This window comes from Xyrauchen texanus, chromosome 7 (genome assembly GCF_025860055.1).
Source record: "Xyrauchen texanus isolate HMW12.3.18 chromosome 7, RBS_HiC_50CHRs, whole genome shotgun sequence".
NCBI lineage: Eukaryota > Metazoa > Chordata > Actinopteri > Cypriniformes > Catostomidae > Xyrauchen > Xyrauchen texanus.
Window position 1 is genome coordinate 39,797,415 of NC_068282.1, and position 24,105 is coordinate 39,821,519.

Sequence of the window (24,105 nt, forward strand, 5' to 3'; positions counted from 1 at the left end):
GAAACAGCGCAACCAATGAAACAGAATGCAGAGTTATTATTAACTGAACACAAGTGTCTAAAAATGTGCCTGCCATGCCTGAGACACTGAAGAAACAGCGAGACACGGTGCAGCAGTCAAGGACGTTCGTCCAGCGTATGTTTACATAGGAAAACAATGGAAAACAGAGCAGACGCACGCAAAAACGCGTTAAGTGTGAACGGCCCCTAAACAAGTTCGTGTATATATTTTCATTAATTATAAACCCGAACCCTTAAAGTCCTACTTGAAAAACTGACCCGAACCCGACGGACCTCTAACGTGAACGGCTCTAAGACCGCTGACAACAGCGTAACCGCGCGTGCACTCAGAACATCATGTCACCCCTCAAGTGATTTTTGCGGAGCTTTCCTACCGGGGCGGCTATGAATAAGGTGAATACAGCCTGTGCAGCATCAGTAAGTAGGAAGCTTGTATTTCAATTCGAACATAACCTGCCCTTACACATTTTATCATGAAGAAAACTGACCAGGCTCAGAGATATTTAGCCTCAGAAGGTGATTGTATTATTTTGTCATGATAAAGTTTAACGTTTACATAGTGTAATATTCAACGGCTGAGAGTTCATTCGCTATATATGCTTCCTAGCAGATGTAGTGACGGATATTTATTTACCGGGCGGGTCCCTTTAAGACAGCATTTCGTACGTTCATGTGAGAGAGAAAATATCGGCGTTTTAAATGCCCGGTTGACGTCATTAAACTTTTTAAGCGGTTGGAGTGAGCGCGGAGGTGAAACACACAACAAGCGCGCGCTCTCACAGTGACTCGCTGCAGATGCGCCTGGACAGGCTCAGATTTGCAGAGAATTACTACAAAATCATCCTTCCTTGTAAGAGAACTTACATTTCTTTTTATATCTGTCTTATGAATCTTTCAAACATTCAAAATAAGGACATAAAAACATTGTTTTTATGCAGTTAGACTGCTAGAGTGTGGATCAGTGGCGTATTGTTTCTTGTTTACGTGTTGCATTTATTCTGACTACACTGCTTTTTTATTTTACTTGTGCGAAAGATTATGGCAATTGTGTGCTAAAACATCTATTACTTTATAAGTTGTGTACTTGAATGACAGGTGTCTTGGTCAAGCTCGTATGCACATTTGTAACTCTTGTATTTCATCGCTGTATTCAGTTCACCGGGCTTAACTATCTATACTGCTTTCAGCAGTGTTGTGCTGTGTAGTAGCAAACTGCATTGACCCAGAGCTCAGCTTCCAAACAAAACATTGACAGAGACAAAATAATGATCATAATGATATTGCTGACGCCGTGTCTCTCGACGTTTGCTGTCCTTAAAAGCGGAAACAGAGAACAGCATGGTTTTCTGACATTCTTTGACGATCTACTGTATTTATTAACTGGTGACTCTGTATTTAATAACTGGTGATTCTTTCCAGACTCTTTCGTTTGACTGAAATCAATTTACCTGTGGAGAGAGTGACCTGAATGAAATGTTAGGCTCTAAAATACAACTTCTACAAATCTAGTCAAAAATGAATTTTCATGACTATACCTGCCTGTAATGAAAATAAAGAGACAGTGCACCCAGAAATTTAAATCCTGTCATCATTTACTTGACCTCATGTTGTATGATTTTCTGTCCATGGAACATAAAATGAGATATTCTGAAGAATGTCCAAGCTTTCATTTACATACAATGAAAGCATACAGTAATCAGTGGTTGTCAAGCTCCACAAATGACTAAAAGCATCAAGACAGTTGTCAATATGACTTGTGCACTAAATTCCAGATGTTCTGAAAAGATTGTTTTATGTAAAGAAGCGGCTGAAATTCTAGTCAGTATTACATTAAATCTGGGACTCTGCCCCTAAATGTCATTAAATCTTATGCATCTTCTCCTATAGCTCCTTTCAGACATGCAACCAGGTAAATTACAGGAAAATCGTTGGGTTGCCTTTACTGGTAAATGTACCTCATGTGCTTTTCACACATGCAACAAAAAGTGCAACGGCTGCCCTTTCTTGCACGTTATACACAGGGTGTCTACGGGTCTTAAAAAGTCTTAATTCGCCCTTTTGTAAAATAAGGCCTTAAAAAGTTTTTAAATCGGAGCAAAAAGCCTTTTATTCATAAGGTCATGGCATTAAATGTATGAGGGATTGTTTTCTCATTGCGGGATTGTTTTCTGATTGCATTTAAGTAGGGTGACCAGACATCCCGTTTTGAAGAGGTGTGTCTCGACAATTCTCTAAACATTGTAATTATGTCCTGGTTTCAGCTCACTGATTTTTTTTCTACTTACATTTGATGTACTAATTTTCCTTCTCACGTCTATGGTATCGTTTGCAGAGAAGATAAGCAATTTCGAAGCGTTGCACGTTGATTTGATGATACTTTCATTCTAGTATTTCTGCAAATCTGCTGAAATGTATCTGGATACGATGGCAATGATGTCATATGCTTTGCGCACACTCTTTATCATCCTGTCATTCAGCACAAATAGAAATGCACCAATAATAAAAAAATAATGCATTTTCAACAAAGAGCTGAAAGCAGCAGATCTATTACTTCATACAGCTTGTAAATATGTAAGCGAGTATTTTTCTGTAATCTTCATCTGCCACGAGCATGGATGTAAATCAGACAATGTCACATTTAGACAGCTACACTGCACTTTTTATGTAGTACAAGCACTTATTTGTTCAGATGTGGGGGTTGTATTTAGAATTTTTGGTTACAATGTTCTGAATTTTTGTGAAGTAATTTCATAATTACACATGCAATATGACATCATATGGATAGCTGTTATGATTGTGTGGGAATGCAGGCGAAGGCAGACAGGAGGTTTGGATCTAAGTGCAGCTTTATTGCAACAACAAAAATAAACAAACTCAGGTACAAATGAAAAAGTCCACGATGGGAAAAAACTAGGGCTGGGACGACGCGTCGACGTAATCGATGACATCGACGCAAAAAATACGTCGACGCAAAATATGCGCGTCGATTCGTCAGACCAAAACAAAGATGGCGGCGCCGGAGAGTAGAAGCAAAACGAGTGGCTCCTCAGACTACCAGAAGTGCAAGGCGGCACGCACTCGTTCATCTAAAGTGTGGGAATTCTTTAATTTAAAAGGAAAAAATTATGTGATATGTCGTCTTTGCAAAATGGAGGTGGCTTTCCATTCTAGCACCACGGCAATGCACCAGCACTAGGGCTGGGATGATGTCGATGCAAAAAATACGTTGACGCAATATATGCGCGTCGAATTGTCAGACCCAAAACAAAGATGGCGGCGCCAGCGCCAACACGAGTGGCTCCTCAGACTATCAGAAGTGCAAGGCGGCATGCACTCGTTCCTCGAAAGTATGGGAATTATTTAATTTAAAAGGAAAAAATTCCGTGATATGTCATCTTTGCAAAATGGAGATGGCCTTCCATTCTAGCGCCACCCGGGAGCAGCCGCAGATGACAGAGCACCGTAAGTTTTTTTCAACTCCCCACTTTGCACTCGATGTTGGAGTAAGCTATAATACGTTGTCGACACCTAAAGTTTTCGCTTATAGCTATTAATAATGCGCTTATAGCTATGAATGTCGTGAAAAATACATAGAGGACACTGACAACGCGCTGACAGACAGGACCAAGCAGGTAACATTTAATAAAGTCTCAACTTTCAAATTTGGACATTCAAAGAAAATTAAACCATAAATAGGCCTACTATTTTGTGGCTCTTTAATGTGTCGTGACAGATTGCCTCAGTTAAAGCTGCTCGTGAACCGATCATCTTTTCCTTGGTTAATTTATAGCATCAAATAGGCTAAACATGAATGTAGCCTACATCAGAAGGACTGTTGTTTTAAACGCGGAAAGATGTCAGTACGGTAGCCTACAATCCATTATTCAAATTCAAATCCACCGACGTTAATCTTCTCTCTCCTGACTACTTTGTCGGACAAAAATGGCGTATTATGATTGATTGATCAGATCGCCAGTCAATCAAACTTTTTTTACATTTTATACACCCCCACCCCCGATGAAACAGGTATTACCGGTGTTGTCACAAGTCGATTAATCGAATCGAAATCGAATCGGACTGAAAAATGAATCGTTAGATTAATCGATGCATCGAAAAAATAATCGCTAGATTAATCGTTTAAAAAATAATCGTTTATCCCAGCCCTAGAAAAAACTAAACTCAAACACAAAATAACACACAGCTGAACACAGGTTGACAAAACATCCACGAAGGGCAGGGTTACCTCGAACGAACACAAGTGACAATAGTAAACATGAACCAACATCAGGACACATTTAGAAAACATTGAACGACATCAGGGAACGTGAACAGAGAACATGAAACGAATAACGATCGACCAAGGAAAGGGGAAACAGCGGGGTTAAAAATTTACATTTATGCATTTGGCAGACGCTTTTATCCAAAGCGACTTACAGTGCAATTGTTACAGGGACAATCCCCCCGGAGCAACCTGGAGTTAAGTGCCTTGCTCAAGGACACAATGGTGGTGGCCATGGGGTTAGAACCTGTGACCTTCTGATTAACAGCCCTGTGCTTTAGCCACTACGCCACCACCACTCCCAAACAGATGCGGACAATAACACAGAGGCGGCAGTGATGAGGGCCGGGAATGAAGGGAAGTGTGGTTTATACAAGGGCTAGTGAAACACAGGGCGGACAACAAGGAAAACGTGACATGGAATGTGATCAGTGGTGAGTGAAACAGAAAACACGGGCCAGACAACAAGGGATAACCCACCCTCAAAAGGACCGGATTCCAGATGGTACAAAGAAAAGAACCCACGAAAACAACAAAACAACAAACAAAATGTCCAAAGAGTGAGGGGCTAGCACAGGGGGAGAACAGATAGACTGAAGGGGGCACAAGGGACACAGAGACAGTCCAAAGAGGCACAAGGGACAGACAGGCAGATCAGGGAGGCCGAGAGGGCAGACAGGCAGTCCATGGGTGTATGAGACAGGGACCGGGTTAGGTGGCCTGGGGGGCGTCCACCGGGTAGGGACAGGTTTAGGAGGCCAGGGAGGTGGCCACAAGGCAAGGACCGGTTCAGGAGGTCTGGGAGGTGGCCACAAGGCAAGGACCTGTTCAGGAGGTCTGGGAGGTGGCCACAGGACAGGGACAGGTTTAGGTGGCCTGGGAGGTGGAGTGGCCACTGGGGGAGCTGCGTGAGGCGGAGCCAAGGAGGACTTCTGAGGCGGAGCAGTCGAAGACTTGGGTGGCGGCGCCAAAGGAGGTGTAGGCAGGGCCGCAGGAGACCCTGGGGGCAGAGCAGAGCCATGGGAGACACTGTGGGCGGAGCAGAGGCAGGCTGAGACGTGGCGGACTCAGGTGGTAAGGCCTTGGGTAGGTCAGGAGGCGGAACCGTGGTGGGCTCTGGAGACGGGGACGAAGGTGGCTCAAGAGACGGAGCCGTGGTAGGCGGAGCCAAGGAGGACTTCGGAGGTGGTGCCGTGGAAGGCGTAGGCGGAGCCAAGGGAGGCTCGTGAGGTGGAGCCGAGGGAGGCGATGGCGTAGAAGGCTCAGAAGGCGGAGCTGAGGGAGCCACTGGAGGCGGAGCCGAGGGAGGCTCAGGAGGTGGAGCTGAAGGAGGCTCTGGAGGCGGAGCCGAGGGAGGTTCAGGAGGCGGAGCCAAAGGAGGCGAGGGCGTAGAAGGCTCTGAAGGCGGAGCTGAGGGATGCTTCGGAGGCGGAGCCGGGAGAGGTTCGGGAGGCTCCGGAGGCAGAGCCGTGGTTGCCGGAACCATAGAAGGCTCTGTAGGCAGGGCCGAGGGAGGCTCCGGGGGCGGAGCCGTGGTTGACGGAGCCGTGGGAGGCACAGGAGGCGGAGCCGAGGATGGCTCAGGAGGTGGAGCCGAGGAAGGCTCGGGAGGCTCAGGAGGCTGAGCTGAGGGAGACTCAGGAGGCAGAGCAGAGGGAGGCTCAGGAGGCAGAGCAGAGGGAGGCTCAGGAGGCAGAGCAGAGGGAGGTGGCGCCGTAGGAGGCTCTAGAGGCGGAGGCCTGGAAGGCTCTGGAGGTGGATCCGAGGGAGGTGGCGCCGTAGGATTTTCTAGAGGCGGAGGCCTGGAGGGCTCTGGAGGTGGAGCCGAGGGAGGTGGTGCCGTAGGATGCTCTAGAGGCGGAGCAGTAGAAGGCTCTGGAGGCAGAGCCGTAGGAGGCTCGGAAGGCGGAGCCGTAGTAGGCTCGGGAGGCGGAGCCCTGGAAGGCTCTGGAGGCGGAGCCGTAGGAGGCTTGGGAGGCGGTGCCGTAGGAGGCTCGGGAGGCGAAGCCCTGGGAGGCTCGAGCGGCAGAGCCAAGGAAGATTCGAGGGGCGGAGCCCTGGGGGGCTCGAGAGGCGGAACCCTGGTTGGCTCGGGAGGCGGAGCCCTGGGAGGCTTGGGAGGCGGAGCCCTGAAAGGCTTGAGAGGCGGAGCCCTGGGAGGCTTGAGAGACTTGAGAGGCGGAGCCCTGGGTGGCTCGGGAGGTGGAGCCCTGGAAGGCTCGGGAGGCTCGAGAGGCGGAGCCCTGGATGGCTCTTGGACGGTCACGGTTACTGGTGCTGGATCTTGGACGGTCAAGGCCACTGGCGCTGGCTCAAGGACGGTCGAGGCTACAGGCGCTGGCTCAGGAACGGTCGAGGCTACAGGCGCTGGCTCAGGGACGGTCGAGGGCGGGGCAGGCGTGGGCTCTGGCTCGCAGACCGGGGCAGGCGTGACAGGAAGCGCCATGGACGAATGGAGAGTCACCACTGTGGGAGGAGAGGTAGGGTCCTCCTCAGCATAGCCCATGGTGAACGGCGAGCCGCAGACCAGTAAAGTCGCCTCCATGAAGTCACGGAGCGTCCAGTCGGATGTCAGGAACAAATGAAAAAGTCCACGATGGGAAAAAACTAAACTCAAACACAAAATAACACACAGCTGAACACAGGTTGACAAAACATCCACAAAGGGCAGGGTTACCTCGAACGAACGTGAGTGACAATAGTAAACATGAACCAACATCAGAAAACATTTAGAAAACATTGAACGACATCAGGGACCGTGAACAGCAAACATGAAACGAATAACGATCGACCAAGGAAAGGGGAAACAGCGGGGTTTAAATAAACAGACACGATAATGACAAAATAACAAACAGGTGTGGACAATAACACAGAGGCAGCAGTGATGAGGGCCGGGAATGAAGGGAAGTGTAGTTTATACAAGGGCTAGTGAAACACAGGGCGGACAACAAGGAAAACGTGACATGGAATATGATCAGTGGTGAGTGAAACAGAAAACACGGGGCAGACAACAAGGGATCGTGACAATAGGATAGGCTACATGGAATTTGTACATTTAAAAAAAGCTAAAATTTGGTTAAATCGTGAAAAAACTAAATCTTAAATATACATTTTAACAAACTATATAGGATATACTGTTAAGTGCAGACGTTTGCATAACGTTTTGTTTTTATAAGTTTCCACACCCCTTTCAGAATGTATACAAATAGCCTATAAGAGATTATATTTTTTATGTAGTACTGCCCTTCAAAAGCTACATAACACAAAATGTACTATTATTTACACAAATCATACTGTTAAAAGTTTGCAGACCTTAGATCTACTTATGTTGCCTTCTTGAGCATCAAAAATGTTGAAATAGTCATGTATTAGTCCCTCAATTGTCAAAATCTGGACCTCATGTATAGCCACTGCTGGGAAGAACGCAAATGTGCAGAAGATGCAGAGAAACCAAATCATTTTACTGTAGTTGTTTTTTTGTTTTTTTTCATAAGAAAAGTGGTCATGACAAAGTGGGGATTCTTCACTGCTCATGACAAAGTGGGGATTCATGAACAATTATTATACAACCAGTCATTGATCATTGAGAAATCAGCACACCACATTAGAAACCAAGGGAATGTTAACTTCTTAACAGTATTATGTGTGTAAATTTAGTTACTATTTTGTCATGTGGAATATATGTGAGGATGTGTTATGTCAAATAGTTTATTCGGGGCAGTACTAAATAAAATAAAATGCCATTTTTGTGACCCCACACACACAAATATTGATTCCTTAAATTTTCTTTAGTTGGTCTTAAAAAGGTCTCTAAAAAGTCTTAAATTTAGCTTCATGAAACCTGCAGAAACCATGATACATTATTAAAGGATCCATAGCAGTCGCAGAACACTCCCTGTCAGAAGATTGCCTCAAAAGGCATTGAATGTATTTAAACAGAAAGATTATGAGAAATAGGAAAAGCTCTTGTTTAGTCGCACTATCTGCAGATGTTTTTTTAAACAAATAGCTTTTAACACGTGACTTATCACATAATCTTGACGCGTCATAACATACATTTTATTTCTTGAACATGAAAATAACTGAAGTGTAGCAGAAAGCTTGAGCCCTGTCAGCGTCATCTTCTGCTATCCTAGTTCTCCTGGACTGAGGCACAATGTCTGTGTAACTAATCCTGTCCTGCAAATGTGTATTTAGAGCTGAGCATATGTGAAATCTTTGCTTTCGAGCTTTGCCATGGCCAGCTAGAATCCTGTCAATTATCAATCAGTCTTGCATTATGCCATCTTCCATTTTGCCTATGATTTGTCAGAATAAAATAGTCTTCCTTTGGGCTAAAGTGTTCTGGGTAAGGTCTTGGTTTCAGAGCAGCAATATTAGATAATGTTAACCATATTACAATTCAAATCGTCTTGCCAGACAGCAAAAGACGGCTTTGATAGGTCCGGTTTTTTTTTCTCCCTCCATGCAAAATATACGTAGATGAATGTCAAACCATACTTTACTTACAAGTTCTATGGGTGTCCAAGGGGATCTCAAGGTTGAACTCAGTTACAGAGGACAGCAGTGTAGGCGTATTAATGTAACATGGTTTTAATGCACGCATACCAGCCAATCAAAATCAAGTTTTCAAGACCTTTAACAGTGTTCTGCGTAAAGCCTTTTACACAGACCACTGAAAGAAGACCTTTGAGGATCTGTTTGGAGTTTACAGTCGATTATGTTTTTTTAAAATTGCGATTAATTACATTATTTTTTTTGTAATTAATCGCGATTAATCACAGATTTTAATAGTTCTGAAATTTGACACTATATATACTTATTTTCTTGCCAAAATTAATTTATTTCCATCATAGGAAAGATAACAAAACAATATGTAGCAATATAATTCTTTATTGACTTTTTCCAAACAAAGACAATGCACTAAAATAGCACCATAACTATTGACCTTAGCTGTTAAGAGCATTTCCTACGAGCGATTTTATGAACGTTTTCAGAACGTTGCATATTTTCTGTGTGCAACCAGGCTGTGATATAGCGCCCGCAAAATGCTACGAGACTTAATCCAGTTCACGAGCTCCTCTCCAAATGCATTTCATGCACGATTCATTTTGCTCATCTACCTGCAAAAGGAACACACATATGGCAGCATTGTTTGGGAACAAAATTATTTTTTAGGCTTATTTATTATGATGATTATTATAATTATCTTTACATTTATAATTGTCTTTAGTTCTTAAGTTTTATGCTAGTCATTTTCACCTGTTGCTGCATACTGATACATTTGTGATGGCAAATTGTGAAGCCGTTGGAGACACTAAAGGTTTGGATTTTGGGAGGTGGTTATATATAAGATTTTTTTATCACTTCGTTCTTTGTATTGCTTTTTCGTTTTGTTTAAAGTGCAATTTGAATTTAGAAATGTCTTTTGTTCAAGTTTTTCATGCTTCAATAAATAAATTTAATTTCTCAAGCAAAATCAATATAGCTTGGGGATTGAACATATAATCAGATATTGATATTTTAAATGTGATTATCATTAAAATGTTTTTTACATATCACACAGCCCAAAAGGGAAGTAAAATTTTCATGAAGTAAAATTAAGTAATTTTATGGAGACCCGCGCAAACTGTAACATTCTCACTTTGACTTTTGTTTTTGTAATTTTATTTTGAAATTTCCTGATTAGTTCCTGTTTCCTAGTCTTGTCTATTCCTGTTTTCCCTTGTTCATGTGTCCGGTTTCATTGGTTTATTGTTTGATTACTTCGCTTCAGTTCCAGTTTGTCATTGGTTTTAGTTAATTGTCTTGTTATCTTGTTTTAGAGTTCTGTTCGTTTATTGGCCTTTGTCACCCTTGTCTTTTGTATTTAAACCTTCATGTTTGCCTTTTGTACTTGTCAGGTATTGTTCTTGTAACCTTGTCTTTCTGCTCTTGTAACCTTGAGTCTATGTCGCCTTGTTGTTTGGCCTTGTTGTTTGGCCTTGTTGTTTGGCCTTGTTGTTTGGCCTTGTTGTTTGGCCTTGTTGTTTGGCCTTGTTGTTTGGCCTTGTTGTTTGGCCTTGTTGTTTGGCCTTGTTGTTTGGCCTTGTTGTTTGGCCTTGTTGTTTGGCCTTGTTGTTTGGCCTTGTTGTTTGGCCTTGTTGTTTGGCCACACCTCTGTTCTAAACTTGTCTTTCTGCCATAGTCTAGCCTTTGTGTTTGTCACCATGTTGTTTACCCACAGTCTAATCTAGCCTTCGTACTTGTTACCTTACTGTTCTTCTGTAGTTTAGTCTAGCCAGTCTTTGTGTAACCTTGTTCACCTATGGTTTAGTCTCCCCTGTGTACATGTAGCTTTGTCTAGTTTAGTCCAGTCTTTTTCCATGTACCTTGTTTTGTTCCAATCCTGTCCAGCCTTAGTTATTTCATGTCGTGTTTTGTCTCCCTTCACATTTATAGTTCGGGATCCTGGTTTCACATTGTCTGAATAAACTGCACTTGGGTTCATCTCCACTTCGTCATCGTCTCTGCCTGTTTTGTGTGTCTAGATCGTTAGACAAACACGTGTACTCAATTTCATATTGCTACATGTTACCTATTAATATTTGTTTTTTTTTATTAGTCTGAGTAATATAAACATTGTATTTTTTTTAAACTTTGTAAAATAGTAAATTATTTGTTTATGGTATGGCTCTTGCGAAAAAATACATCAACCAAAAATTAAAATTGGCTCCTTAGTGAAAAAGGTTCCCGACACCTGATTTAGAGTAATCAATGACTTAAAAATGGTACAGTGCATCCGGAAAGTATTCACAGCTCTTCACTTTTTCCACATTTGGTTATGTTACAGCCTTATTCCAAAATTGATTAAATTCATTATTTTCCTCAAAATTCTACAAACAATACCCCATAATGACAACGTGAAAGAAGTTTGTTTGAAATCTTTGCAAATTTATTAAAATTAAATACGAAAAACGTCACATGAAGCGCTGTGAATACTTTCCGGATGCACTGTATATTAATAGAATAATATGAAATTAATTAGAGCTGTAATTTAAATTAGAGGTCAACTTAAATTGTCAGATTAATATAAATTTGGAGTCAGATAATATTAATAACAGAATAAATTTGTAAAGAGTAAATTAACAATAATTGCTTTACTCCAGCGCTCCGAAAAGGCAGAACAATGCAGAGATATTCAAAGGGCAATTTATTGAAATTCCACTCCGAACAAATAAGTGTGCCTTTACAAATGCGTTAATTGTGATTAAGAAAAATTAACACGTTAAACATTTTTAATTAATCGCATGTGTTAACACGTCAGTTCTGTCATCTCTATAGAGATAATATTTCTCATGTTGTCCTCTGTGTCTGTTTTCTAGGGGTGGGTAAAAATATAGATTTTCCAATCTTCATTTGAACGATCTCAATATCGATTCTTAAACTCCTATCTTTTACTCTAAGGGCAACCCTCTACTACAATGAGAGGAAGTTGCTCACATTATCAACCAAATTTCCCACTATGCAACTAAAATGTATATTGGCAACTGGCTTGTAAATGATTAGATTTCACTTACCAGTGATTGTTTAGTGGTGGAGCAGCAGCGAGATCCTTTCACTGTGTGTTAAGAGTAAAAGTTGTTCAGTGTAATGTGTGTGTGCCCAAAGACGAGATCCACGCAACCCATTTGTTATTGAATAATGTAGGGCTGAACGATTAACTGAAATAACATCGAAATTGCGAAATGACCCTATGTGATTTTCAAACCATGAGGGCTGCGATATAAATAAATAATCTCAACGCGCTGCCCGCTGTGCCTATGTGCACGTCTGTTTTGTCTGTAGTGTGTAGTGCTTTCTTAAATGCATGTAAACAGGATCATTGCATTACACATGTGGTACACACAGATTCTATCTATCCGGTGCCCTAAGTTCAGAAAGGTGTGCTAACATGCTCTGAGTGCATTATTTAAAGTGCCCTAGATTTACTTTAATTGCACATTCCCTTACATTTCCCATACCTCTATGTTTGGCTATAACAATTTCTTCTTGTTATTATTGCATTAATATTAAAATAAAGTTGACTGGGTTGCAAAAAAATAATGATGAAACCTGATTGTGATATATATATTTTTTTTCTCAAAATAATCACAATTAGAGGGGGGGTACATTTTTGTTTTTCCAAATAATCACAATTAGATTTTTTTTTTTTCCAAATAGTACAGCCCTAGAATAATGTCTCTTTTAAAACCCTTTCTGTTCTCTATAGTCAGTTGTTGATCAAAAACAACAAAAGAAATATTTAATTCTAATTAAGCTTAGGACAGATAAGTTAAAGCCATTAGCGTCTCTCTCATTAACATGCCCTCATTTTGAAATGTCATCTTTTTTTAAGAGACATTACTGCTTCACAACAAATCTATGGAAATACCTGTAAATAACACAAATTATGTTATTAAACAATAAACATGAAAAAAATCATATATAAAAAATATTATCATATTTATTGATTGGATGTGTTCATTTAAAAGCTAAAAAGTGATGAAAAACTGATAAAATATAATTAGTAAAATTTATATTTTTGTAATGTACCTAGTTAGAAGGTCCCATGCATAATTAACAGCATTAGCTGGGAGCAGAAGGTATATTTTAACTGAAATATACCCATAAAAATCTAATCGAGAGCTTGTGAATCAGAATAAAATTTGGAAATCTGTATCAATACCCAGCCCTACAGTGTACAATAACCTGTACGAGCCACAAATATTGGCATTAAGTAAATGTGAAAATCAAGTGATTTAAAATGTTCACAATGCAAGATGAACTGCACTGCAGATTTAAAGAGAACCACACTCAGACCACCTCACAATATTGTCTTGATTGTTTGTCTGAGGTCTGAGCATGTTTGGAGCGTTTAAATTTAATGTAAAAATTCTCGTGAACCGCTCTCAGACCCTTAAGACGAATGTGTGAAAGCACCCAGGTCTCGCAAATGGTTGCAGATTTGACAAGAGGTCTAATGGACATGGATCTGTCCTTAATAGGGTTTTTACACCTGGCTTGTTTGCAGTATTTGTTCCTGAACCTGGTGTGTTCTCTTCCTTAGTTTGTTTAGTTTAGGTATGGAACGTTTCGCATAACTGTGACATAAACAATACTCAAACATTTGTACCGGTTGACATATTTTTACTGTTAGCTATATCGTTTAACTTGGTAGGCTATATTGATTTATGAGCTAAATCCCGCAACAGTGTACAAATATTCTGACAAATGAGGGGACAGTTTGCACACATGTGACTTTTAATAACACGTTTAATAAATGTTATTGTGAAAGCAAACCAAACCAAGGAGAAATGTCAGTCTGTTTTGAAGCAAATCAAACAAGCTTTAGGTTTTAAAGCACCCATAGATTCCTGTCCCATTGGTACCCTGCCTGCATTTGTCTTAGGAGAGTTTTTATGACCACTGGCTGCTGATAACTTCCTGCAGTTACATACCAAAAGGAAGCAAAAATGCTTTTTGCAAAGTGAATACTTTTTTTAATGCATATTCTAGTTTAATTAAGAGCCTCTTTAGCTCTCATTGTTAAAGGACTTGATGAGTATATGCATGCAGTCAAAACAACTGAGTTTCAGGAATAACTTTGTTCAGTGATTATATGAGAGTTCTACAACCACACTTTATTTTGGAAGTAAAAATTATTGACAGTTTTTTAATTTGTTTTATTACACTGAATTCAGTAATGAGATAATAATTTGAATAGCAAATAAGATACAGCTGAATCTCTGAATGTTTCCTTGATTAGGTTTGTTTTCTTTTTCTTTACCATGATGTCCTTAGTTTACGGGAGGTATATATTTATTGTGTTTGCCAGCAAATTTTACTCTGATCGTATTAGTGTTGCCTCAAAGAAACCTTCTGCCAAGGAATATTAATTTTAAATAAAGTTCTGCTGTTCAGGGAGTTTCTACCACCACATGTTTTGCAACTTTCATGCAAATTGTAAATATGAAAATATTTCTGCATTTCTATTTCTGACAAACAAATACAATCTAGGCAGATGGTCTCTGTCAATATGACCTCACAGAAACATACAAATTATCCATCTCTAAGTCCTGTTCTTCTTTTCCAGATGATTCCAAAGATTATAAAAATCTAGCAGTCTTCTAGCTATAATGACCAAAGAATACTTTCCAGGTCACAAACAGGATTCTACATGTACACAATACAGATATTCTAAAACAACTCAACAAAGACTGAATGCTGTGAGGGACCACTGTCCTTTCATTCGAAACATCCAGACAGAGATAATCACTCCACGGTGTCTGATGCTTTATTTTTCTCCAGTGCATCAGCATCTGACTGTCTTCATCCTGTCTCCCTCATATTACATTACATTTTTTGAGTTTCAAATTGTAAATGACAGGAGCAAGTGCTCTATGAATCTAAATGTTTGTGCTTTTGATTCCATTGAAGTGTAGAAACTAACAGGCTTCTCTAATGCTGACAGCATGCATTTTTAAATAAAGCAACAGTTTTAAAGCTTTGGATGTGGAGAACAGGTCCATGCCTGATGGTTTAGCACATGAATCCCATGATCGTTACAAAGCTGCTTTCAGCATGGAGCTGTATCGATCTGAAAATAAATGAGTAATAAATAAGTTATTGCCACTTCTTCTATTTTATTTACCTTCTTAATACCACTTTGATATCTGGAGTGTTGGTATTTATTCATCGGGGGAGTGCATTGTGGCTTATTTACAACAGCCATTTGAACATGTCTGAATTTATGCAAAAATGACTAATGGGGGATGGCAGTTCTTGTCAGTAATTTGTCAGAATGGTGTGGTTTTCAAGGTACTTGAACTTTCGGAAGCAGCATGTTGATTTCATGTGTGATCATGTTGGACACTCATGTTTGTATGGTATGTTTCTCAAATTAATAATTCTAGGAATTAGGAATTATTCTTAATGGAATATCAAGTTAAATTTTATCAACAGCACCTGTGGCATGCTGTTGATTACAATTTAAAATGATTTGGACTCACTCATGTCTCAGTTTGTAAAAAATAAAAATAAATAAATGCATTTACAATTGATCTCTTCATCTTGTTGTCCAAAAACCTGGAAGAGAATTTTTTATGTGCTCCCTTTTTCTATGGGTTTTTGTAAAGGTGCATTTGAACTTATGAGAAAAATAAGTTACCCGTCTGTCGCTCACTTCGACGTTGTGTCGAGTGAAGCAACACTTGGGGACGTTCTTGAAGGCCTCGGTTACCTCTGAACTTGAGAAAAGGCCAATGAGAATTTGGCAGACAGAATTTGCATGTCCCTATGGGTATAAAGGGAGGGAATCATGCCTCTGTTCATTCAAATTTCTTCTTCGGAGCCGAGCGGTTGTGAGATCAGCGAGCTGAGATGAGAGCTTATGCTGTTGGATCTATGGCGCATATTAGCGGCTTTCTCCTTCTCTGCACGGCAGTGCAGCATTGCCCCTGGGCGTTTCGACAGCGCTGCTAAAAGAGAATATTATAAAAGTTTATTTTCTCTAAAAAAGAAATGCACAGCTGGCATTGAACATCCTTTTCAGGACACGTCTTGATGCCCTTCTGCTCCTGTTTAATTCCTGGTGGTCACAGGCATGGCCTCGCATGTCGGCTGCGATCACACTGAGGCAGCGTTTGTGGATGGTTCGTGTTCTCACTGCTAGAACCTAACCATGGCATCATGGCAATGTTTCTTCTTAAAGAGGAACGCCACTCCAGCTGCCCCTCATGTCGCTCCTTCCCGTGGGATTGAGGACGACCCGGCTGGCGATGGAGACAATTTGGGGATGGCAGTGGGCTCGGTTTCGCTGGGTAGATCCCCACGAACCACCCGCTCCCCGACACGCTCGTTGACTTCTGTCCGAGCTCAAAGTGAGAGCATTCCTTTTCCAACCCCTTGTGTCGCTTACACTTCCTTTACTCCCTCGAGCCCCCCAAGCTGGATAATGAGTTCGGCGCTGCATCGGAGTGCGTTCCGGCGTCTGACACGGAAGACTCGACGGGACTGCCTTCTTCGGGTCGGTACGCCCAGTCTGAGGCTGACGCCCAGATGGCCAACATGCTTGCCCGGGCCACTGTCAGCGTGGGGTTGGACTGGAACCCTCTGTCCTCCCCACAGCCTTCATGGCTAGATGATTGGTTCCTCAGGTCCGGGCGCTGCTCACAGCCACGTCAGCTCCTTTCTTCCCAGAGGTGCATGATGAGGTGTGGAGGGTACCTTTCACTGCCCGAAACTGACCTCCTCGCTCATCCGCTCTCACTACCCTCGACGATGGGGTGGCTCACGGGTACTCGGAGGTCCCCCAGGTGGACAGAGCGGTTGCGATCCACCTGTGTCCCGAGAACGCTGCCACCTGGTGGGATCGCCCGGTGCTCCCCTTCAAGGCCTGTAGGATGACGTTGTCACTGACCGCCAAAGCCTACAGCGCCACTGGACAGGCCGCCTCCGCTCTGCATGCCATGGCCCTCCAGCAAGTTAACCAGGCCAAACCATTCATAAAACACTGCCTGAATGTGATCGCAGTCAAGGCATGCGAGGCAGCTCTTATGACCGCCAGAAGTGGAGAGAAATCGACCGCATCCAGTAACTACACAGAGGCGGAAAGACATCTTTAAAAAGACGTGTCCTGAAAAGGACGTTCAACGCCTGCTGTGTATTGCTCTTTTGTGAGTGAGAACTCAAACTCTTTTAGAGAATACAAACTCTGTTAAGGAGGGGAAAACACTCTTTCAGGCAGTGAAAGTGCTGTCGAAGTGCCCAGGGGCGTGGACTGCACAGCGTGCAGAGAGAGAGAAAGCCGCTGGAAACACGTCGTAAGATCCAACAATAGTGCTTCTTGCCAAGAGAGGTGAGTGGAACAGTGGTGAACTCAAGCTTGCTGTTGCACATCCGCTTGGCTCAGAAGAAAAAATCTGACTGACAGACGCATGCCCGCTTTCCCTTATACCAGTATGTCTGGGAGTGGGACATGCAAATTCTGTCTGCCAATTTCTCATTGGCCTTTTCTCCAGAACAGAGGTATGCAAGGCTCCCAAGGAAGACCCCTTGTGTCACTTCATTCGACACAACGTAGAGTGAGTAACAGAAGGGGAACTGATTTTTTTTATTCATTTAATACATTTTTATTTCATCTTTAGTTTACAGAGAAAATATGTAACAGAAAATATTAGCAAAAATTTTATATTACAACAATAATCACATACCATGTTTTTTATATAATAATTACAACAACAAAAATAATAATAGCTCTACTCACTCATAGCACACACAAGACAGTCTTTTTTGTTACCTGCTGTATGAATTAAAATTCATACATCTAGCTGCTCCTAGAGATCTGCACTGCTCATATCTTAGAGTTCTGCACTGCTCATACACGTTTGGAACACCACAAACCAACGCGGAGTGATACAAACAATTTAGCATCCCAGTGCTGTTGGTGTGAGCTATCAGCACTCTTGGAATGCCTCCCGACAAATCAGACTCAAGGACCAGAACAAACTGTTGTATAATTTAAAATGTCTTAATACATCTCATTACTGTAAGTCACATAAATTATTATGGTCTTGCAATGTTAGAATTCATCCACTGAGCATCAGAGCATGAAATGGTTGAAACATCGTCACTACTCATTTCACTGCACTCATCTGGAAGGAATAACACAGTTATTTTTTATTCTGAGTAAATATGTCACTTAAAAACATGTGAAGCATTCGCAAAGATTGATGCTGAATAGAAAATAATATACTTTTAAACTTGAACTTGAACATACTTTTGAATGAACTTTCAGCACATGTACACACCTACATGATGTTGTCATTTATTTGTAGTTCATGGCGCTCCATTTCTTGATGTCTATCTTTGCCGAGCCATAAAGGTGAAAAGGATACATTTTCTCCGCTGTTGACTTCTGTGAGCTCTGTGCACTTTGCAAGTTTTAACACTTTTAATGACATAAACTGGTGAGATTCGATACACTCTGTTCCATAACTGTTCTAGGAGGACATTATTTCAAAGAATTAAAAATCCTCGGGCTCTGGAGACATTAAAAGACACTTACGTGCTCAAGCCGATGCTCCACAGCAGGCCACGAGTCGGAGGGGTGTGGGAAATGCAGCGAGAGATGCTGAACATGTCGACAATGCTGGCGAAAGTAATTGCTGACTTGGAGGATCTTGCTGTGATACGCCAATACGCCGAAATTTACTGATGTGGTTAAAGAGTAGGGGATGTCGAGAAATGGGTCGATTATCTGGAGTCATCGGAGAGGGAATAATCTGCTAGCGACCAAGGTGGATTTGGAGCATGTCTGGGAGAAGTTGGAGGACATGGATAAAAATGTTTTTAATTTTTTACCCTGCACTGATTGCTGGATGGTAATCAGCCATCTGTGATCATTTTAAGCATGTTTTTAAAGATTGAATTGACAGAGGTGGGAGATTAACTGTATGTGAAGATGAAATGTTGGACACAGACAACCCCATTCTCACCATTACTTACTACACTAAAGGCACTATTCTTCTGCAAGGCAATGAGGCAAGCTTAAACTCATTAGAGGAAATATTTACTATGTTGAAAGTCAGAGTAGATAAGGAGAGAGACAAGACCCCTGCAAACTGCTCCGACTCTGAGGAGGAGAGTGTAGAAAAACCCCCACCATCACCGTCTGAGCATCAGCTGAGAGACAGTCTGGCCCTGCTGGAACTGGACTTTATTGAGTTTAGAGAACACATTCAAAACAGACAGTCAGACACACACAACACAAATATCTGCATCCAACAGCTCAAAGATGAACTCCAGCAGCTGAAGAAAGAGAGCAACACCTCCATCACTAAACTCACAGCAGCTCTCAAAGAACTCAAAGAAGAAAATCACACTCTTCGTGCACAGATTGACAAATTAACAGAAGACACAGAGAGTAATGAAAAAAACTTCTCCAGAAAGTTGAAAGAGCTAAGAGATCAACAGGAGAATAGCAGAGATAGTACACCTCACTGCAGCACTACAATGCCTGTAACCCTCAAAAACAACACATACGCAGACACACAGTCTGCATCTAAAACACAGTCACCAGTGAAAACACAGGTCTCATCATCCCAGCATCCTCACTGTAACCCATCAGACCCTGGTCCAGATGTTTTCATTCTGATGGACTCTTAATGGGAAGTTGCTGGACCCACAGAAGCTCTTCCCACATCACAAAGTTTCAGCGAAACGATGCAGCACAACAGGCCACGCCCATCAGCTCCTTAGAGACTTCTCGGGAAACCCCTCATGTGTGATTATTCATACGGGAACTAATGACCTTCACACACTGCGCAGCAGTACTGCTGATGCTGTGAAGAAAGTCGCAGAAATCACCAGCAAAAAGTTTCCAGAGACCCATATTGTGATCTCCACACTTCTGCCGAGACTTGACACGCCACCTCATGTCATCAACAACATGCTGAAATCAAACGAGGATGTTCTACTCTCCCTAATGTGCACCTGGCCCACCATCACCACATCGGCCTCCACCACCTCTATGATGGAATTCACCTACACAAAGACGGAGTGCGTGTTTTTGCAAAGAACCTAAAGGATGCTGCCCTGGGCCGCAATCCAACATCACTGAGCCCCTTTCCAACGACACCAGGACACTACCGGCCCATCCACACCTACATGCCCATATATGCCCCTTTGACCCCGGTGAGGAGAGACAACAGCTGGACAAGCAACTTACATCATCCAATACCCCCAACACACCTACCTGAGGCTCCATACACACCTGTAAACCCACACATACCTGCCCCACATCCACCTGCTGGCCATCAACCCCCCACAAGGAAAAGGAAACAAAAAACTGCCCCAAACCAGGAGAGACCCCCACAGCAGAGAGCACAGAGCTATGCTGAAGGTGTGGCCCGGCCCCCTACCACACCCACACTCACGACAACCAGCGAGCTGGGGCACATTAAAGAGATGCTACAAACACTGTGCAACCAGCTGTTACAGAGATAAGAACACTATTCAAACACATACAAACACACACACTCACACATTCACTCTCACACAGACACACACACACACACTCACTCACACAGACACACACACACACACACACACACACACACACACACACACTCACACATTCACACATAGATCAGCCATTTCCAGGCCCAGGGAAACGTGCTGCTGTCTGGAGACTTTAACGCAAGAACTGGAACTGAACTGGATAATATTGACCCAAAGGGCAATAAACATGTGTTTGGCCAGAGCCCCCTGAGCCTCACAAAAAACCTCCCAGCACGGAACAATCTCGACCATACTATAAATAAAAATGGTACAGAATTAGTGCACCTCTGCCAAGCCTCAGGCCTGTACATACTTAATGGCAGGATCAGAGGGGACTCATTAGGGAGGTTCACATGTTATTCAGGTCTTGGAACTAGTGTAGTTGACTATGCCATCACTGACATGGACCCCTCCTCCTTCAGAGCATTCACTGTCAGACAGCAAACTCCACTCTCAGATCATAATCAAACTAATATATATATTAAAAGACACCACACAGCAAAACATAGAAGAATGGAGAACTATCAAATGTATCCAGTCCAGCAGAGATACAGATGGACTTCAGACAGCACAGACAAATATATCCAGGCCCTGAATTCTGAAGAACTGAAAAACCTAATCACTACATTTATGCACAAACTATTTGGAATGAACAAGGATGGTGTAAATTTGGCTACAAATGAAATCATTCATATATTTCAAAAACCTGCATGTAAATCTGAGTTGAAAAAGAAAGGCAAAAAACATCCTAAAAAAACAACCAAAACGGAAAAGTGGTTTGACACAGAATGCAAAACATTAAGAAAACAACTCAGTAAATGATCAAATCAGAAACATAATGAACCAAACAATACAGACATAAGAATTGACTACTGTTCCAAATTACAACAATACAAACAAACAATTAGAGTAAAAAAGCTTACATGAAATTGAACAATCAATAAATCAAAATCAGTTCTGGGATTTGTGGAATAATTTGAGCACAACAAAACAACAAGATTTGCCAATCCAAAATGGAGAAATTTGGAAAAAACATCTTGAAAACTTATATAAAGAAATCCCACAAAAACAACTAAATGACAATTATAATCAGGTCAAGCAAAAACTACAAATATATGAAAACACAATAAAAAATAACCAAAATCCACTGGACTTTCCAGTCACATATGATGAATTAATCCAAAAACTTAAAAACCAAAAATGGCAAAAAATCTTGTGGTTATTATTCAAATTATTCAACCTTGATATTATTTAACCTTGTACTTAGTTCGGGCTGTTTCCCTGACATCTGGAGCCAAGGACTTACCACAATTCACAAGACTGGGGACAAACTGGACCCGAATAATTTCAGAGGCATTTTTGTGAGCAGTAATCTGGGGAAGTTATTTAGTAGTATTTTAAATAATAGAATTGTAAACTACCTTAATGAACACAATGTCCTGAGCAAGAGTCAGATTGGATTCCTTCCAAATTATAGAACTACGGACCACATTTACACCCTACACACCCTAATCAATAAACACGTAAACCAGACCAAACAATGGAAAATATTTGCATGCTTTGTTGATTTCAAAAAAGCATTTGATTCTATTTGGCATGACAGACTATATTACAAACTATTACAAAGTGGTGTAGGGGGTAAAGTTTATGACATCATTGAAACAATGTATTTGGACAACAAATGTGCAATAAGAATTGGCAACAAACAAACAGACTTCTTCACCCAGAAGAGAGGAGTGCGGCAGGGCTGTAGTCTGAGTCCAACACTCTTCAACATTTACATTAATGAATTAGCGGTGCAGTTGGAACAGTTTATAGCCCCTGGACTCACTCTGCAAGACAAAGACATCAAGTTTTTGTTCTATGCAGATGACCTGGTGCTGCTGTCACCCATCCCACAGGGACTACAGCAACATCTGGACCTACTGGAGAACTACTGCCAGAACTGGGCCCTGGCAGTAAACCTGAAGAAGACAAACATTATGGTCTTTCAGAAAAAGCCCAGATGTCAGGAACACAGACACCAGTTCTCTCTATGCAGCACCGTCCTAGAGCACACTATGCAGTATACTTACCTTGGGCTTATTATCACTGAATCAGGAAGCTTCAGTAAGGCACTGGTGTAAGATCTTTGATAGTGTCATACAGCCCATAGCGCTGTATGGAAGTGAGGTATGGGGTCTACTCAGTGATCAGAACTACACTAGATGGGAAAAACATCCAACAGAAGCCCTACACACAGAATTCTGCAAATTAATTTTGAAATTACAAAGGAAAACACACAATAATGCATTCATGGCACGATTCCCATTGATCATTAATGTACAAAAAAGATCTCTACATTTTTGGATGCATTTAAAATCAAGTCCCACAGAGTCGCTTCATTATAAAGCGCTACAAACCCAAGAACTGAACCCTGAAAAAAGTCCCCTCAGTCAGCTGGTTCTGAGACTCACTAACCCGGTTAACAGTACTAACAGTAACCAGCCTCAAACCAGCACTGCTTTACAAACAAACATCAGAATAAATCAGATCATCAAACAATCTCAAATCACCTATCTGGAACATTGGGATCAAGAAACTAAAACACAAAGCAAATTACAATTCTGTCGGACTCTAAAATCAAAGTATGAATTGGAAGAGTATCTCCTGACTGTCAGAGATACAAAGCAGAGACAGATCCTGAGCAAGTACAGGCTCAGTGAGCACAGTCTCGCCATCGAGAGAGGCAGACACAGAAAAAACATGGTTACCCAGAGATGAAAGGGTGTACGACTGTACGACAGGTGAGGTTGAGACAGAGGTGCATGTTCTACTTCACTGCCCAAAATTTCAAAATACAAGGGACATTTATATGGATAAATTAACACACAGCATAAACAAATTTATAACCATGACAGAACAAGAAAAAATTAACGTAATACTTGGAGAGGGACACACAGCAGCACTGGCTGCAAGATACGTTTTAGATACAGCCTGAGAGACAGCGGGTGAATCTGTGTTATGTGTTTACCCCCGTGTGTCACCCCGATGTTCACCACAGTGACCCTCAGTGTATGTATGTATATTAATTTATGTGTAAGTATATATCAGTTCTCTTCAGTTATTTAAACACTGTGGTCTTCAGCAGTTCTGAACCTGTTTTGTATTTATATTTATAATTTATTTTTATATTTGTTAAACTAAATGTAATTATAGATTAAGATGTAGTTCTGCTTTTTTTTACACAACCTCTGCTTTGGCAATATTGTATTGTTTACATTCATGCCAATAAAGCCCCATTGAATTGAATTGATAACCGTAGCCGGCGGAATAACGTCCGAATCGTCGGAATTCCTGAGAGCGAAGAGGGATAGGATATGGTGAAATTCCTGGATGGGCTCTTTCCAAATCTGCTCAACATAGCAGGCCATAAATTGGAAATAGAGTGAGATCACAGGGTTCTTGCCCTGCGATCCACAGAGGGAGACAGGCCTCGATCAATTCTTGCCAAATTTCTGAGATCATCTGATAAAGATCTTGTTTTACCCGAGGCGAGAAGTAAAGAACCACAGTATTTTCTTGTTCCCAGACTTTGCGAATTTGACAAAAGAGAAACGTGATCAATTCAAGGACTGCAAGAAACTTTTACATAAATGGAAGGCCGCTTTTGCACTGATATTTACAGCCGAATTGAGAATAGATGCTAAGGATAGCCATAAAACATTCACATGCCCACAGGAAGAG

At 41.6% G+C, this 24,105-nt stretch overlaps 1 protein-coding gene across 4 annotated transcripts in view; it reads left to right on the plus strand.

Annotated features, from left to right (window-relative positions):
• The first annotated feature begins 269 nt into the window (after nt 1-269).
• Nucleotides 270-24,105, plus strand: part of LOC127646432 (PTB domain-containing engulfment adapter protein 1-like) — a 113,642-nt gene continuing 89,806 nt past the window's right edge. For 3 of the 4 annotated variants that reach the window (XM_052130087.1, XM_052130085.1, XM_052130088.1), the window contains exon 1: nt 759-870. The gene's annotated coding sequence lies outside the window, so the exon portion shown is untranslated. Of the gene's footprint in view, nt 438-758; nt 871-24,105 lie in introns of those variants that run through there. The other variant, XM_052130086.1, reaches the window with a different exon arrangement.